General features: G+C 41.6%; 1 pseudogene; it reads left to right on the forward strand.

The window, feature by feature from the left end:
• Positions 1-9481: 9481 nt before the first annotated feature.
• Positions 9482-10626, forward strand: LOC141732649 (olfactory receptor 4N5-like; annotated as a pseudogene).
• Positions 10627-13246: the final 2620 nt, after the last annotated feature.

Raw genomic sequence — 13246 nt, forward strand, 5'->3', positions numbered from 1 at the left:
TGGTTTCAGGAAGGTACAAACACTCACACACACACACCCCAGCAGCCAAAACCAAGTCCATAGGTTGTGACCTGCAGTCCTGCTCCTTTCACTAACACCGAGCCCCTCTCACACCTCACTCACACCAGCCTGCCCCAGTAGCTGGTTTTGGGGACACACACCACTCCTGACACAAAGGCTGGAGACTGAGACCCTGGTGGCTCCGGTAGCTGGCCCTGGGACCCAATGGCTCCAGTTGCTGGCATCACAGCCCACAGGGTGACCACACCCCCCAGTCTGACTCCAGCTGGCACCCAGTCCACTCACACTGGTCCCCCCAGTAGCTGGAACTTCGCAATCAGGCGCAGGGCTCAGCCAACCACTGAATGGCCCTGGTTTACACTCAACCAACCCTTTTTATAACCCTTTTTGTTTGCACCTTATTTGTTCCTCCCCGCTCCTCTTCCCCTGCACATTGCTTCGTCAGCTGGCACAGTCCCGTTGACCCCATCCAACATCCTGGACCCTTAGGTTTGTATCAGTACCAGTTGCAAAGTCTCCATTGCCTGTAGTTTCTTGATAGGTTGTCAATTAGAGTGTCTGACAACGGGCTTTTGTCTTTGTTAAAGGTCATTTGTCAGGTTTTATGACTCTGTGTTTGTTTCCCTCTCTTTTATTAACATCGTAATTTGGCAAGGTCCTTAATCAGATAATCTGACTGAAAAATAAACATTTTCATGCTCCACACTGTTGTGGTTTAGCTTCAGACGGCAACAAAGAACCACGTGCCGCTCGCTCGCGCCTTCCTAATACAGGAAGAATCGGAAGGAAAAAGGCAAGACTCTTGGGTTGAGACAAAGGCAGTTTAACAGAACAGCAAAGGGAACAGGCAAACAACAACAACAACACGGATAGAGGAATATACGAACACAATTACGGAACCGCCGCTCCCCGCCGCTCACCGACCGGACCCGGGACGCCCACCCCGCTCCAAGCGGCGACTTCCTGCCCCCTCCCCCGGCAGCTCAGGGTGGGCATGGCTCACATGGCATGGAATACCAGGAAAAATTAACCCTATCCCCGCCGGAACCAGGACACACACATACTTACCAATCAGTGCGACTGCACATATTTATTCTCATCATGACCTCTTTTATCACGTGTTGGTCAGGTTTGTCTCTGTATGTTTGTGTTTATGACTGCTTTGACCAGTCATAACAGACACTAGCCTTCCACATATCCTTATGGAGGGCACCTCAGAAAATGAAAAACTGAATGAAGCGTTGGATGAGGTGTGTCTGTGTCGCGGATGGAGTGATGCACTTCATTGGTAAGGGAGAAGCAGCAATATATTTTTTGATATAAAATAACGATTGAACAAAGTTTGATAATAAATGCAACAATGGTTTAATAAGATTTAATGGCAAGGTACACTTGGTTATTTACTTCATAGAGGACAGTGTTAGACAAAACTGTTAGGTGTGCCCTCCCGTTGAGTCATGAGGTTCAAAAAGGGCCCCCTTGCTTTCTAAACTCCTACTCAGAGAGGAGTCTAGATGCAGCTGGATCCAACCCTAGTCTCAGATTTAGTCAACAATTTACATCTAGAGGATTATATATGCACAATCAATCCTTTATATCACTTAGCTAAGATTTCAAAGTTTAGCATGCTGTTATTATAAGTGTTCTATGATTAATCACTTACAGTGAATCTGTTGCATCATGGAAACTCTCGGCCTCAAGGAGTAACCTTGAGACGTGTCCCTACTGAAGCGGAGATCCTGGCATGCTGCCTGATGCCATGCAGGAGAGCCCAAAGGGCTCTTGGGCTGTTCACTATTTATGGGGGTAAGATGATTGACTCATAGTCATATTTGCATACCTACTGTAGAAGTTAGTTTCTTCCAAATTTGGCTTGAGTCAGACATTGACCAGAACTGTGCTTAGGTGGGCACATTGCCATAAATTGGCCCTTTGCTGTTGTGTTGTTATTTGTCTCCTCAAAATCCTCTTTGCCCAGACACATCCATCACAACTGCCACTGATGGTTATTGCTTAAGCAAGGTTACCGGAAAATGTCAGGTCAGTTGGGGATGAGGTGGGGGAGGTACACAGTCATAAGTCTGCAATAAATGAGAGAGGCAAAAGAGATCCAAGAAACACTGAACAATGACATTTTTTGTCTTTTTTCTCTGCCTCATATAATTTTTTTCAAGTTTTTCAGAATTTAAAGGTTTTATATCTCTTATTTTTTTCATTTTTTATTAAACATTTTAAGCTTCTTTTTAAGCAGACATAGAGAAATGAGAAAGCAGTGTCATTTTGGCTGAACATCTAGAGGCATATTTATTCTGTGCTCTGAAACTGTCCTTCAAAATACAGCTATTGGCATGGTAAAACCTATGCTTGCTACTGGAGTGACATACTTCCTGTCTAGATTTTCCCTCCACAGACAGAAAACTAAATAAAATAGATTTGAAAAACTAACATAAGTTTAAGTGTTATTATTCAGTTAGCAATAGATGCATATAACTTCTCTTCACTGGGAACTAGATCTGTGAACCAGAAGCGTGCTTGAGAAGTGAAGGTGGCCTCTTTGATGTGCAGCTAGAAGCTGGAGACATCCTGAAATACCATCAATAAGTGCAAAACAAGGAGCTGCAACAACAACTTATGAACTTATGATTATGAAGGTGAAAAATAGCCTCGAAAAAGGGGAAAACATCCTAAGAAAGTTAGAATTAATAACTACCATTGGCTGTTCTAACTGCAAGAACTGGAAAAGAGTCTGGAAAAATAAAATCTACTCTGAGAGAGTAGAAGTTATGATCATTTATTTGCTGTTCCAGGTGCAAAATAGAAATTTACAGCATCCATTGGCTGCTCAAAGTGGTGTATTACACAGATGAATTATTTTTTACCCAAAAGGGAGCTTTCCTCTCTCTGAGACCTTCCCATGCTACACGTACTTTCCCTTTCCTGCTCCTAAGGAGGTCAAAATCCCTGCATGAACTTTCTATGAGAACTCCTAGAAATGTAATTGGAATATCACCAGGGACTCCTGGCTGATGCAAAACTCTGTGACTTGGATCCTATGATAGAACCATAGGGTTTGCAGAGCGCTCTGGAGATCATCCCGTCCAACCCCCTGCCAGAGCAGGGTCACCCAGAGCAAGTTGCACAGGAACGCGTCCAGGCGGGTTTGGAATGCCTCCAGAGATAGAGACCCCACCACCTCTCTGGGCAGCCTGTGAAGTGAGACTCTATTATTTTATTGGTGTGCTTTCTGGGCCCTTTCTGGGCTCAGTTGAGTTTGTCCTCTCTTCTGGGATGGTTTGGCCCCGTTCTGAGATTAATTTGATGCTCTCAGTACTGGTAATATGAACATACATATACATACACATATATGTAATCAAATATAAGTATATCTGCTGTTATATTATTGGTAAGTTTAGTAGTGTGTGCTGTTTTTGGCTAGGGTAGAGTTAATTTTCTCCGTAGTAGCTAGAATGGGTTTATATTTTGGATTTGTGCTGAAAACAGTGTTGATAATTCAGGGATGTTTAGTTGTTGCTGAGCAGTGCTTACCCAGAGTCAAGGCCTTTTCTGCTTCTCACACCACCCTGCCAGCAAGTAGGCTAGGTGGGGGGTGTGCAAGAAGCTGTGAGGGGACAGAGCTGAGTTTTAAATATTCAAGAAAATGGAAAAGTTTCAAAACATTTTTAGATTAATTTAAATTAGTTTTCAATAAATTATTGTTTCCTAATTAAATTTTGTAAGTTGATCTTTTTTCTAAAAGGATAGCACTAATGGTAAGCTTCATGTGTATTTGCATTTCTTTTCTATGATAGTTTCACTGTGAAGAAAAGTATACTTTTTCTTTTATTTTAATGATTTATTTTAATGATTTTTTTCTATATAGACGATATCTTCACACTATATGAGGCAGGATTTTACTAAACATATCTCCTTATGAAAGAAATATGAATTCAATGTTGACATTACAAGGCAGCTTAATAATTAAAAAATATAGTGGAAATACTTCCAATTGAATACATTTTCATTTTTTGATTAAAACAATCTATGAAGGATTTATATTTTTATTAACTAGGTGAGTCATTGCTTGCAGATCACATTGTTGAAATTCATTCACTACTCTCTGTTTCAGAATTTCTTCAAAAATATAGAATCACATCATGCACCAAAATATTGAAAGCTCTGTCTCATACCTATATTCAGAAAGACAGGTATGTGTCTAACCATTTATTTATGTATACTTTCCAGTCATTTCTATTGTTATTCAGCTTCTAATTTAAATAAGAAAATGTATCATCTAACTAATAACAATTCCTTAATTTCAAGCTTCTGCCTACCAGACAGGATTTCTACATTAGCACAGATAATTCCAAATTCTCTAAATTATCTACATCTCCCTATGTCTTTTCCTGAACTGGAACCAGCTTCTATGGAAGCTTCAGAGTAACTTAGGAGATTTTTGGCATTCATTTTCCTTGTGGGCTCCCAAATCATTATCCAGGTGTATCTCTGCAGCCGTTCAGCATTCTGGCGTGTGCTCCTGTGATACATCAGTTTTCCTTTTGAGTCCCAGAAAAGTCAGTATAGAAATGTCTAACTTGGACTGCTGGGCTTACTTCACCTGCTTGAGAATTTGATTTCGTAGCTCCTTTGCAGAACCCATGACTTGGGGGAAAACAGCCAGACATCCAGTACAGATGCAGAGCAACAAGTGAGTGGAAATCCAAACAACTCCTTACATGACAGAAAATGTGCTATGACTTACTGTTCTCCACTGAAAATAAAAAGGTTAAAATTGTTGAAATTCATTGGATAAGCTTAATTTATATCATTGTGTATAGAAACCACAGCCTGCCTTGAATGAGCTGTATGTCTTTGGGAGTTTGCATTAATTACATGTGTTTTAAGACTCACTTTCTATTGAACAATTTCCAGATGGCAACCCCCTTTTCATTGTTCCTCAGACTATAGATGAGGGCATTAAACATTGGAGAAATAACAGTGTAGAAGAGGCAGAACACTTTATCAACATATGCCAGACACAATTATAAACTAGGAGAGGAGTGTCTGGAGAGCAGCCCTGCAGAAAGGGATCTGGGGGTGATGGTTGGCAGCAGGCTCAGTGGGAGTCAGCAGTGTGCCCTGGCAGCCAAGAGGGCAAACCACAGCCTGGGGTGCATCAAACACAGCATAAGCAGCCAGTCAAAAGAGGTGATTATCCTGCTGTATTTAGCGTCTGTGTGGCCTCACCTTGAGTACTGTGTGCAGTTCTGGGCCCCACAATTTAAGAAGGATGTGAAGGTCCTTGAATGCTTCCAGAGGAGGGAAACAAAGCTGGTGAAAGGGCTGGAAGGTGTGTCCTATGAGGGGTTGCTAAGGACTTTGGACTTGTCTAGTTTGGAGAAAAGGAGGCTGAGGGGTGACCTCATTGCTCTCTACAGCTTCCTGAGGAGAGGAATTCTCCACAGGGAGAGAGAGAATTGCTGATCTCTTCTCCCTGGTATCCAGTGACAGGACATGTGGGAACGGTTCAAAGCTGTATCAGGGGAGGTTCAGACTTGAGTTAGGTAACATTTCTTTACAAGGAGGGTGGTCAAACTCTGCAACAAGTTTCCCAGAGAGGTGGTCATTGCCCCATGTCTGTCAGTGTTTAAGAGGCATTTGGACAATGCCCTCTATAACATGCTTTAACTTGTCATCAGCCATGAAGCGGTCAGGCAGTTGGACTACATGGTCCCTTCCAACTGAAATCTCCTCTCCTCTCCTCTCCTCTCCTCTCCTCTCCTCTCCTCTCCTCTCCTCTCCTCTCCTCTCCTCTCCTCCTCTCCTCTCCTCTCCAATTCTTTGAGTTTTCTGACCTAGGTCTTTTGTACACAGCTCTACCACAGCTAAAATATAGGGTAACCAGAGTCAGATGTGGTTTAGGCTAACCAGTGTCAGATGTGAGGAACAGGTGGAGATAGTCTTTTGTTTTCTGAAGGAATCATCAAACTGAAGGAATCATGAAACTTCAAATTGAAGGAATCATCAAAACTGTCCTGATTATTTCAGTGTAGGAAATTAGGATCAAGGACAAGGGCATGACCACAAAGCTAAAGACAATTACATAATTTGTTTCTGTAGATGTCCATATAGGCAAGCTCAGCAGAGGAGGGATGTCATGGAAGAAAATATTAGTTTCAGGAGTGTGTGAGCTGGCACAGGGGGAGGAGGCAGGAACAACCACAAAAACATGGATGAAACGCAAAGAGCAAATTTAATCTCAATACCTCATGAACCAGGGTATCTCCAAAGCAGCACCAGGGCTGAGGCAGGAATACAGGCTCTGCAGAGCTCAGTCCTTGCTAGACAGTGTGTCCTTGCTAGTGAGAGAGTCCAAACCTGCTGTTGTCACCTGTACAACAGGGATTCAAGCAGGCGTAATTTTCTACTGGGCAGGAATCTCAAGCATTTCAATAAGGTGCCTCTAAGTCCATCACAGGCCTATGTTATCTAAGTAGAGGTGTTCTACTTGTCAAGCACCCAAGACTAAACAACGATTAGCATGATATATGTGGCTTTTCAGCACTTCAGCTGCTAGTCACTTGAGCATGTTTACAATCCTCTTTGACAGTCTTCCATTTATTTTCCCACAATGAGAGCTGCAGAAGGTCAATGAAGACACCAGGTAAGTCTACCCCATTTGTATAGGGATGTTGTTCAGATATGAGTCAGCTACCATCTTAGTGCAGAGCTCTCTTTTCATTATAAGAATGTAATGCAGGGGGTAACATACATCCATGTAACAAGAGTCTGAAATGAATTGTTCTCTTCCCTGATGACTTTGTGCGGGGATGAAGATGCCAGCTATACCTCTCTGGGCAGTCCTAATTGTATGATCCAGTGTTGATTTGCTAAGAAGCTCCCATTCTGCAATAAAGATGTGCCAGCTCACACACTCCTGAAACTAATATATTTCCCTGGGCTCTAGTTTTCTGTTCCTCCCAACTCAGGACTGGAAAAGATATATCAAAGAGAGCCTGTGTATTCAGAAAACAAGCACGTTCTTGCAAAGGTTTACTCTATTCCAGATAGAGAGTGAGTCTGTCTCCTTCCCTTCCCTTCCCTTCCCTTCCCTTCCCTTCCCTTCCCTTCCCTTCCCTTCCCTTCCCTTCCCTTCCCTTCCCTTGTACATGCTAGCTGTAGCTAGCTAAGCCTAGCTAAGTTGTCTTTGACAGAGATCAAGTCAATAAGTTATTAAGTCTTAATAGCCACTCCACAGACTAAATCTCACTGTCTGTAGATGAGCTGAATAATTCTCTAGGTTCCATTGATGAGAAAAAGAGTATAACTTAAAGAAATAAAATAATTAATATTAATATGTATTAAAAAAACCCGATCATCTTTATAAAGGTGAATTACTTTTAAAAGATATAATCAGCAATGAATCATTTTGTTTTGCTTTGTAAGAATGTTCAGCATAGAAGGATATTCACCCCATTTAATTCAGAAATTCCTATCCAAAGTGCAAATCACATAAAATTAGATGAGATGCCTAATTTCCTATCCATTCTTAGTTCCACCTGAAAACTAGTGCTACATGTAGTTTTGGAGAATCTACAGAACATGCAATCTAACCTTCTTCACAGCAGTGTTAAGAACAACCCAACCACATACTTGGAAAAAAAGTCAATCGAGTAAAGCAAGGCCAAACAATCCTAAAGAAGGACTATAACATCAAATTGAGTATGAAGAGTGTGAAATTTATTTCTGTAATTGTAGAGGTGGGATTCAGCTCGAGGTTTTACACATAGGTAACACAATGTGGATTTGAGCTCATTTCAGTTCAGTTGTTTAGTTATTTAGTTCCATTTGAAATGATGTAGGGTAACCAAAGCTTTGTACTGACTGGGCAGGTAAGAAGAAAGTACAGAGAAGACCTGTGATTTTCTTCAGTGATTACTGGAAGTCAGGCAGGATACTCTAAAAAAGCTCAAGTGATGCTAGATTCTTTTGTGAGTGCAAATGAGTCAAGCATTTAGTTTAAACTAATTGGTCAATATTTCCTTTACAGTCACTTTATTGTCATTATTGCAAAATAAATAATTGCTGAGTCATTCTTCTCCTCCAAAGAGCAGCATCTAAATTATCTGTATAATTCCCATTTCCATTTGCATTGATTTTTAAATATCTTTATCAATGATCTGGATGAGGGCATTGAGTGCAGGCAACATCACACTGGGTGGGAGTGTAGACCTGCTTGAGGGTAGGAAGGCTCTGCAGAGGGCTCTGGACAGGCTGGATCAATGGGCCAAGGCCAATGGTATGAGGGTCAACAAGGCCAAGTGCTGGGTCCCGCACTTGAGGCTCAACAACCCCAAGCTTGGCTTGGGGAGGAGTGGCTGGAGAGCTGTGTGGCAGAAAAGGACCTGGTGGTATTGATCAACAGCCAGCTGAATATGAGCCAGCAGTGTGCACAGGTGGCCAAGAAGGCCAACAGCATCCTGGCCTGTGTCAGCAATAGTGTGGCCAGCAGAACTGGGGCAGTGATCGTCCCCCTGGACTCAGCACTGCTGAGGCTCCACCTCAAGTACTGTGTCCAGTTTTGGGGCCCCTCATCACAAAAAAGACATTCAGGTACTGGAGTGGGTCCAGAGAAGGGTAACAAAGCTGGTGAGGGGTCTGGAAAAAAAGTCTCATGAGGAGCAGCCGAGGGAGATGGGGTTGAGCAAAGGAGGCTGAGGGGAGACCTTTCCCTCTCTACAACTACCTGAAAGGAGGGTGTACAGAGATGGGTGTCAGTCTCTTCTCGCATGTAACAAGCGATAGGACAAGAGGAAACAAGTTGCATGAGGGCAGGTTTAGACTGGATATTAGGAAAAATTTTTACACTGAGAGGGTTATTAAGCATTGGATCAGGCTGGCCAGGGAAGTGGTTGAGTCAGCATCCCTGGAGGTATTTAAAAGATGGGTAGACATAGTGTTTAGGCATATGGTTTAGTGATGTTTTTTTGTAAGAGTTAGGTTGATGGTTGGACTAGATGATCTGAAAGGTCCCTTTCAACCTAGACGATTCTCTGATTCTATGATTTTAGCTGTCATATAGATGACTACATTAGCATGAAAAAGTCAACTTTAAAAGATTTGAAATTAAGATGGATAAATGCCTAGCATGAATTATTTCTATGACTACAAGATTAAATAATTCATCCATTAATCTGTGGATATATTAAATATATTGTGCATGCTATTATCTTTTTTACTGTAATAAGGACTGAAATGGGAGTTTGGGATGCATCAGACATTTCTAGGGAAATCTGATTTTTTATGAGATAAGTAACAACCCAGATTTTAAAATAAACCATTTGTGAATTGCTTAGCATTGTATTTTAAATGTCTAAGAAGAATCAATCCTGCATTTTAGATGTCCAGTGTGATAGATATATCTCATTTGTGTTTATCTATTTTAGGGATGTTCTGAAATGTAATGGAAACAGAAAACAAGACAGAAGCAACAGAATTTGTTCTGCTGGAATTGTCTCAGACGTGTGAAGTGCAACTCTTACTCTTTTTCCTCTTCCTCCTTTTCTATGCCATTGTCCTTCCAGTAAACATTCTGATCATCCTCATTGTCAGGGGACATCCACAGTTGGACTCCCCAGTGTACTTTTTCCTAACTAATCTGGCTTTTCTGGATATCTATTACTGTTGTATTACTGCACCTAAGATGCTGGCTAATTTCTTCTCACAACAGAAGACCATCTCTTCTAGAAGCTGCATAGCATAGCTCTTCCTTCACTTCCTGGGTGAAGCTGAGATCTTCCTGCTCATAGCTATGGCCTTTGACAGATACGTGGCTATCTTTAAGCCTTTTGATTATGCAACTTTAATGAGGAAAACACTCTGTTGGGTCTTGGTGGGGACAGCATGGGCTGGAGAATTCACACATTCAATCATCCAGGTTGTATTTGTTGTTCATCTTCCCTTCTGTGGCTCCAATGAACTGGACAACTTCTTTTGTGATGTTACATGTGTGATTAAGTTAGCATGTACCAACACTTACATACTGGAGTTTATCATGTTTGTCAACAGTGGGATAGTCATCTTTACATGTTTCATTCTTCTGCTGATTTCCTACGTGGCCTATGAATCTATCTGAAAACAGGCATTTCCAGACAGAAAAGAAAAGCAGCGTCTAAATGCACCGCCCACATCATTATTGTCTTTGTTATGTTTGGACTGGACTGGCCACTGAGATGAACGACAGGTGCTCTCCCCCACCTCTCTCTCCAAGGAGAGGCGGGAGAGAAATAAAAGAGACTTACGAGTTTAGAAGAAACTAAACTACTTTAATGAAAATATTAAAATAAAAAGAAAATAATGAAAAACATACAAAACCAGTACTGAGGTCCTGAGATGAGGGTCATGTCACCAGCAGGCCCTATCTCAAACTAGGACACACACATCTACTGGTGGCCTTTCTGCCACTTGCCCCTGGACAAGATGGTGGCTGTGTTCTACACCACACTTTTTCTCATCATGAACCCCACGATCTACACCCTGAGGAACACTGTCATCCTCAGTGCCATGAGGCATTTGTTGATGCAGTACTTTCTGGGGAGAGAGAAATAGAAGGAAAATGCATTCATAATGTGTAGAATTATAGTAATTTTTTTATACGGAACTGTTTTCAAGACAGATTTGCAGGTCTATCAAACGTCCAGAATATTAGTTTAGAGTTATTATGATAGAACATAGATCCAACATCTACAAAATCATTAAAATGTTAGTAATGTCTTTGAAAAACCTGAGAGAGATTAAGACCATTTCTAAGCATTTTCACTCTAAGTATTTGACAGTGGCTTGGTTAGCTCTTTCTTTTTTTCCTTTTCCTTTTCCTTTTCAACATTTGCTTTCATGATGTATGAAAACAGTTGAGCTTGGTCCAAAATAAAACTAGTGATTTAAAGTGAAAAAAAAAAAAAACTGACAAAAAAGTCCTGTGATAATTTTTCGCTATGTTTTCCCCCTGAACAATGAAAAAGAAATAAATAAACAAAAAGATCTCTAACTTTTATCTCTGTGGAGAAATAGCAACATGCTTCACAACTATTTCAGGAAAAAAATATCACAAATAGTGGTCTGAATGGCCATGGTAATTTCTTTTACTTCTACAATCCATAATCTGTCTTTTTGCTCCCTTGTTGATTTGTAACTATGTTTACATCTGTGTATAAAAAGAAGAGAAAACATTACTAATCCTTCTGTCTCCTTCTCAGTTTAACTGTTCACTACCCCTTAGCATGCAGCCACAAAATCATGGGATTCATTTTTACCAATGTTTACACCTGGGCTAGTCACTTCAATAGAGAAAACAAACACTTTTATGATGTGATTAGGTTCATCTTCAAGTAAGTAAACTATTGCACTATTTCATGTACTCTGAGAACACAACAAGGAAGATAATATATCTCAGGAGTATGAGGTGCCAGATGGGGATGCACAAACAACCTGGGATAAAGAGTACAGGGTGTGACACAGGTTGTATTGGGTTAATATGGAAAGGTTTTGATTGCAGCATGAGGTGGGAAGCTGCAGGGTGGCTTCTGTGAGAAGATGTCATAAGCTGTCCCCGTGTTGGACAGAGCCATTCCAGATGGCTCCAAGACCCACTACTGTCCAAAGCTGAACCAGTCAGCCACAGTGGTAGCATCTCTGGGATAACATGTTTAAGAAAGGGCAAAAACTGATGTACAACAGCAGCTGAGACAGGAGTGAGAATATGTGAGGGAAACAAGTAAGCAGACACTAAGGTCAGTGAGGAAGGCGGAAGAGGAAGTACATCCAGGCATCAGAGCAGAGATTCCCCTGCAGCCTGTGGTGAAGACCTTGCAGCATGAGCTTTCCACGCGATCACAGCTTCCTTCAAGGCACCCCCATCTGTTCGTGTGTGGGGTCTTCCACAGGCTGCAGAGTGGTTATCTGGTCCCGTGTGGACCTCTGTAGGCGGGGACCATCTGTGTCACCATGGTCTTCCCAATGGGTCTGTCTTGGAGCTGTCTGGAATTGGCTCTGTCCAGCATGGCGACAGCTTCTGGCAGCTTCTCACAGAAGCCACCCCTGTACATCACCTGCTACCAACACCTTGCCACATAAACCCAATACACAGGTACAGGACCACACAAGGCTACAAGGTACAGGACCACATTGGTCTAAAAGAGATTTGCCCAAAATCTTGTAAATGTGAATAATTTTGCAACAATTGACCTAGTGGTCATGGAGAGGCTGGCAAAATTGAATTGCTGCAGACACAGATATAGTGAAACTTCTCACATATAATCACTTTTGAGGATCTAAGTTTAGTTGTTTTACATAAATGTGCCCAGGTGTATTATGAGGATTAAGTTCAGTTAGCAAATGTGTACTGCTTTTCAAGAACCCCTAAAGTTTCCAAGACATCTTCGTAACACTGGCAAAGATGACATAGGACTTATGGAAAAAATCACATTTTCCTTGAGTGGCAGCTGGAGATTAAATGGGATTATCTTGGATCATCTAAAATTGTACTAGAACACTCTTTTCAGACAACTGAATAACACCCTGGAGATACACTTAGTGCCTACAGAGAAACTGGACTCACACTAAAGTAGGTAACGACATATGGCCATCTAGAATAGAATAGAATAGAATAGAATAGAATAGAATAGAATAGAATAGAATAGAATAGAATAAAATAGAATAGAATAGAATAGAATAGAATAATTTCAGTTGGAAAGGACCTACAATGATCATCTAGTCCAACTGCCTGACCACTTCATGGCTGATGACAAGTTAAAGCATGTTATAGAGGGCATTGTCCAAATGCCTCTTAAACACTGACAGACATGGGGCAATGACCACCTCTCTGGGAAACTTATTGCAGAGTTTGACCACCCTCCTTGTAAAGAAATGTTACCTAACTCAAGTCTGAACCTCCCCTGATACAGCTTTGAACCGTTCCCACATGTCCTGTCACTGGATACCAGGGAGAAGAGATCAGCAATTCTCTCTCTCCCTGTGGAGAATTCCTCTCCTCAGGAAGCTGTAGAGAGCAATGAGGTCACCCCTCAGCCTCCTTTTCTCCAAACTAGACAAGTCCAAAGTCCTTAGCAACCCCTCATAGGACACACCTTCCAGCCCTTTCACCAGCTTTGTTTCCCTCCTCTGGAAGCATTCAAGGACCTTCACATCCTTCTTAAATTGTGGGGCCCAG

Source organism: Larus michahellis, chromosome 18 (assembly GCF_964199755.1).
Source record: "Larus michahellis chromosome 18, bLarMic1.1, whole genome shotgun sequence".
In the NCBI taxonomy this organism is placed as follows: domain Eukaryota; kingdom Metazoa; phylum Chordata; class Aves; order Charadriiformes; family Laridae; genus Larus; species Larus michahellis.